Source organism: Lathyrus oleraceus, chromosome 3 (genome assembly GCF_024323335.1).
Source record: "Lathyrus oleraceus cultivar Zhongwan6 chromosome 3, CAAS_Psat_ZW6_1.0, whole genome shotgun sequence".
Lineage (NCBI taxonomy): Eukaryota > Viridiplantae > Streptophyta > Magnoliopsida > Fabales > Fabaceae > Lathyrus > Lathyrus oleraceus.
In genome coordinates, this window is record NC_066581.1 from 50616528 (window position 1) to 50623001 (window position 6474).

The 6474-nt window shown below is 33.4% G+C and overlaps 1 long non-coding RNA gene across 1 annotated transcript; it reads right to left on the reverse strand.

Annotated features, from left to right (window-relative positions):
* Positions 1-3842: 3842 nt before the first annotated feature.
* Positions 3843-5347, reverse strand: LOC127132461 (uncharacterized). Its single transcript, XR_007806720.1, has 2 exons — positions 4850-5347; positions 3843-4716 (listed from the first exon to the last, which is right to left on the reverse strand). It is a non-coding gene; the product is annotated as an uncharacterized LOC127132461 (long non-coding RNA).
* Positions 5348-6474: the final 1127 nt, after the last annotated feature.

A 6474-nucleotide genomic window follows, 5' to 3' on the forward strand; every position in this document is an offset into this window, starting at 1 on the left:
GTCTTAAAGATTTCAAACCAAGTTCATATCCAAGTGGATATGTTCTTAAACAATTAGGAAATATCGACTCATTTTTGAAGAAAGAAGTTACGACGTGCAATCCATGAATACTGGATTTCGTAATATGTTCAGACCTCTAACATGCCATTTATGGTTCAATTATTTATTTTCATTGAAACTTCTAATATACATATATGTTCCAAGTATGAAGGTGTAGTTTTTGGTGTTATATATTTAAGATGAGTAGGCCAAAATCTATGAGAAAATCATGTCCACTATTAATAGTAAAAAATGAGGTGTTTTCTTCCTACATGGTTATAGGGGTACCGGTAAAAAATACATGTGGAGAACACTTTCAAGTTCTTTAAGGTATAAACAAGATATTTGTTTAACTGTTTCAGAAAGTGGAATAACATATCTATTATTATCTGGGGGTAGAACCATACATTCTAAGTTCAAAATATCGGTACCAACTTTGGATAATTCAACTTGCAGGTTTAATTATGACGATGACGTTGCAGAACTCCTTCGAAAAACAAAGTTGATTATTTGGGATGAGGCACCAATGATGCATAAATATTATTTTGAAGCACTTAACACAACTTTAAGAGATGTTATGAGTATCTATAATAATTTGGATGAAGTTTTTGGTGGAAAGGTTGTCCTATTTGGTGGTGATTTTAGACAGATTTTTTCTGTTGTGCCTAGGGGGAGTCGATCTGATATTTCACGCACTACCATTAATGCATCATATATATGTAATTATGTACAAGTATTAACTTTAACCAAGAATATGCGTCTTACTTGTGGTCCTGTTGAACAAGGAAAAATGGAAATTGCTGAATTTTCCAATTGGCTGTTCAAAATTGGTGAAGGTAGAGTTTCAAAACCAAATGATGGTTATGCGGAAATGGACATTCCCCATGAGATCTTGATTACAAAGTTTGATGACCCAATTGTTTCCATTGTGAATAATACTTATCCTAAGTTCATCAGTAACTATCAATCTTACGACTACCTCAAAAGTCGGGCAATTTGAGCATCAATAATAGAAATGGTTGAACAAATTAATGATCATGTGCTTTCCTTGATTCCAGGTATGCTAATCTTAGCCTATATGAGTTTAGTTTTCTTATTCATGGTTGTTTCTTTTTACTATTAAGTTCAAACTCTTTCTATAGGTGACATAAAGGATTACTATTGCTCAAATTTTGTTGATAGATCAGAAATTCATGACAAAAACATGCTTGACGTTCTTAGTCCTGAATTTCTCATCTCATTTAAAACTTCTGAGTTTCCTAACAATCACATCAAATTAAAGGTAGGAACACCCATTATGCTAATGAGAAATATCGATCAATTTAAAGGTTTGTGTAATGGGACAAGGCTCATTGTAACCAAAATGGCAACACATGTACTTGAAGATGAAATTATGGGTGGAAAAGGACATGGAAAAGTCATTTATATTCCTAGAATGGATATGTCCTCTTCTCAATCCCCTTGGCCATTTAAACTCAGTCGACGTTAATTTCCAATTATTTTATCCTATGTGATGACCATTAACAAATCACAAGGACAACCATTGTATTAGGTCGAACTTTATATACCTAGGAATGTTTTTACTATGGAAAGGTATATGTTTCACTTACCTGGGTTACCAGCAAAAACGGAATAAAGATCTTGATACATGATTAAGAAAACAATAACAAAACTTCTACAACAAACATTATCTACAAAGAGGTTTTCCACAACATATATAAATTGTGTGTATAACTTCCATTTTTTAGCTTATAAATTTGTGATGAGCATTATTTACCAATATCAATATATATATATATATATATATATATATATATATATATATATATATATATATATATATACTATTTATGTTCTGTCACAAATAATTTCCAATACAAACTATAACTGATACTTTTATAATTTTGGTACAAATTTTAGAGCATTACATACATCAACAAACATGACAAATGCTCCTGTCTAAGTGTTGCATTTTTTTTTGGAAGCTACAACTTATATTTATTACACATGTCGTATATGTAAATTGTTGTTGACCATGAAAACCATTACGTGTGCTTGGTTATTTTTTTTGTTATTTTTTTATTAACACCATTATGTTTTCTATGTTAATATCCAATATATATCTCAATATTAATGAAATGTTACTATTTTATTTTCAAATTCAGTTATATGTTTTACGATGATCTTATAGTAATATATTACTATCATTATTATAAAATAAATTTTACAACTTTCAGTTTTATAAACATTGGTTGCCCTATTTAATAATTATATTATACTTATTACTACTAGGTCCATAACTCAGCACTCTGTGACATTTCCTTATCTCAAAACATGTTTAACTTGCCGTACAAACAAAAATATTTCTTCGATTTCATTTACTTGAGCAAAGTATTTTTATACAACACTTTTTTGCAAAGTGTCTTTCTTTAGACCATACCTTTTAGTCTCTCATTGGACAATCTAACCAGGTGCCAAATTAACTTGTATGCATTCGTCTACATTATCAATCTCAATTCTGACCACCATCTAAATTTTCAATTATAATGTCTTTACAATTATGAAGGTAGCCTACCAATTGAAGATCAAGATTGTATTGTCAATTCATAAATAATAGTACTACATATTGCATTGCTTAAAGAAATACATTCATCAACATACTTTTGTCATTATATGCTACCTAATAGAAACTTAAACATCAGTACAAACTCATTACATAAAACATCACATACATGAACTAAAACCAAATTTCCACCAACAAAATACAAGTAATAGAATATAACATATTTTTGATTACTCCATACGGCATTGCTTAAACATAGAATATTATTCATAATACCTTTTACATTAAATGCATCATCTTCATATTTTTCCAACATTCAATAAAATATAGCTAATACCTAATAATAACTTAAACAACAATATCATTTCATTACAAAATACATCACAATCATTACTTAGAATAAACTATCCAACAACAACAACAAAACATATTCACCCGCAACTTCAAAACATATTCACCAACACCATCTTTCACATTTGCGATTATTTTTTGTTCACCATTAACTTCAAAAGATATTCCATACTTTTTGTCATACCCCAAAATTCGTCATATCCTTCACATGCTCATATAGGTCACTAACCCTAATCATTTGCATATCATCCTCATCCATTCATTTCATTTGGATAAGCATGGTTCAATCTAATTTACAAGTCACGTCAGTTAGATTCACCAATCCATTGCATATAGAGTCATCATTTTGTTATCATGTCAATAATTGTTCTGATTAATTCTAATATCGTATTGATTTTAATTTCAAATTAATTCTTGAAGTTTAAGTTAATTTTGTGGTTAGAGTTGATCTTTGAAAATAAATTTGGTTTTAGAAATCATTTCGTTCTTTTTTGAATTAATTTTGGAAATTCAAGTTGAGTTGGACGGTCCAAATTGATTATTGAAAAGTCGAATTGATTTTGAGGAATTTGATCATTTTTGCATTGAGCTCATTCCATTGTTTTTTCTTTCAACCCATTTAACTACTCATTTTTTATATTAAACATTTTTATCCATTTGAAATAAAAACCCATTGTTTACAATTTTAATTCAATTAATCCATATTCCATTTTAATACAATTTCAAAAACCAAATCCATATTTCATCATATATCCATATTTTTAAATCCAATATTTTAAATCCAATTTTTTTCATTTTTTACCCATACCCATTTTTTAAATCCAATTTCAAAAATCCAAATCTCCATTTAATCCACTTAACCAATTTTAGTCCAATATCCAATTAAAAGTATCCATTAACCAAGTATTCATTCCCATTATCCATGTTCCAATTATTAAAATAAGTACAACATGAATTACAATGCAGTGCATTGCAGTAATCAAACGTGGATAACATTTCAAACACAAGCTGCCAAGTAGCTGCATAAGCCAAACGGCAATGAAAAACAATACCAGCTGCTACAGCATGCGAAAAGCTTCCATCCGCGCAAGAAACAATGCTACTACAAAGCCAACTTCAAAAGCTCTTCCAAACGCAAAGAATTCAAGCATAAAGCTGCAAGTGAAAACAACCAAAACAGGAAGCATAAACGAAAAGCTGCTACCAAAGCTCGACTCAGCAGCAAAATGTGATAATCTAAGCCACAAAGCAACGGCTCCAACAACCTGCAAACCACCAAAGCCCATACAAGCCATGACAGAAAAACCAAGCTGCAACAACAGTACGTTAAAACGCAGTGAAACGTGAGGCTACCAACTACAGCTCCAAACGCACACGCGTGCGAAATCAAAATGCTACAATGCAAAAGCCAAAAATCCACAAGCTCAAAATGCAGATAACAGGAATGACATGAAGAAACACAAAACTCAGCTCTATAAATATGTGAACAAAGGAGGCTCCCGAGTCCTCTCTCGCCATCAATTCATTTTTTCGAAATTCTTCTTCCTCACTTTTCCATTATCCTCTTCCGCCATCGTAACAAACTCGAACAACTTCTCAAATCTTCCAAAAACTTCTTCTTCCCTTTCTCTTATTCCCGCACGACAATCTCCACCACCTGCATAATTCCTCCGTAAATCCTTCCAAGAACTCCTCGTTTCCGCATCGCCGTCTCCAGCACGATGTACCAATCCTGCGTTACCATAACCAATCCACCATAATTCCTACAAATTGAATCACGGTGCGTCAGCTGGAGCAACTAAACAAGCCTTCGTTGATTGAAGCAAAATCGTCTCTAGCGTCAGAAACGGATAGAAGGAAGAGAAGACGAAGGAAAACGGAGGAGTGAAAGCGTACCAATTTTCTCAGTCGGTCTCCGTCGTTCCCGTCGCATCCGCCGGTAGGTTGTTTCTCCCCATTACGATGATTAATTCTGGTGTTGTGGTGTGAGTCGTCACCGAGTTCATTCCGCTTCGAATATTCGATCTGATTCGTGAGAGCGACACGAATCCGTTTCTGTTTTCGTTCATAATAGATTTACCGCGTCGAAGGATCTTGTTAGACATTTCTAAGTGGTAAGATCAGGTTATCTCGTTTTGGTGAAGGGAGGTCGGAACGGCGGACGGCGTAGGGACCGCCGTGTTGCGTCGCCGGCATGGCCGGGATCGGCGTTTGGCATTGAGCTGCCGTTGGTTGCGACTTGCGAGCGAAGGGAAGAAGATGAGGGGAACCTTGCGTTCCCTCGTTGGATATCCATCTGGATTGGGCCTAATCCCAATTAAGGCCCACTCAGTGTTTTATGGCTTCACACCCCCTCCATGGCCTTCTATACCCCTCCCTGCGTGGGCCTGACTAGTCTAGGCCCATGCTGAATTGGATTAATTGTTTAGAGGTTTAGGATTAATTGGATCTTGTTTTAGAAATTTAATGGATAATCTTGTTTTAGATTCTAATTGTTAATTTTGTTTTAGATAATAATTTTAGATATTAATTTTGGTATACTTTAGAATTCAATTTTGATAATATTCTAGATTTTTGTTTTGATTAATTTTTAGAGATATTTTGTTAGCCTTTTAGGATTGATTTCATAATTGTTTTAGAACTTAATTTTGATATATATATTTTTTTTCTTCATATTATTCTATCTTGATCTCTAACAATTAACACTTGGCATCTAACCCAAACTTCTAACATTTATTTCTTGTCATTTTATTCACTTTATTTCCATCTTATATCATGTTGTACATTCATCATTAATATTCTTGACTTTCACCTTGAAAATGAACATAAAAATGGCAAAGACTTAAAAAATGCAAAAGCAAGATAATTCCCGAGCATGGAGAGAACTTTGGACAATGGAATTAGAGACTCATTAATACCCTTGCAAAAGACCTTGGACAAATATTCAACCCGAACATGGATGGAGCATTCAAGATTCTAGACTTGTAATCTTTTATGCGGTTTCTAGTTTAGGACACATTTGCACACACATGACTTTCTCTTGGGCTACCTGACAATGAGACCTTTTATTTCCTGCATTCCCTTGTACTTTACATGTATCCCCCTCCCCTTTCCGATGTATCCTTTTTACTTGCTTTCTTTTATTGCTTGATTAGCTACTCCTTAGGCATTAGGAACGCACACCATTTCGCAACCAATAATCAAACCCTTGATCTAACGTCAAGCGGTCTCTTTCTCAAATTAAAATCAATAAACAAACCCTTGATCCAACGTCAAGCGGTCTCTTCCAAATCAAATTCAAAAACACAATAAAGGCGATTAGGATCATACGTTACGAGCCTTAAGCGATAAAGAAGGGATGAGACTGGAGCTTTCCTACACTCATTCTGAATGCTTCGAACACAAGATGTTTGGCTTGGTAGTTTGAGGTATTCACCTTTATCCATAGTCTTTAGTGCAATCCGAAATCAATAACACTTTCTTCAAAAACCTAAAAACAACTCAATGCATTCAAACCTTTG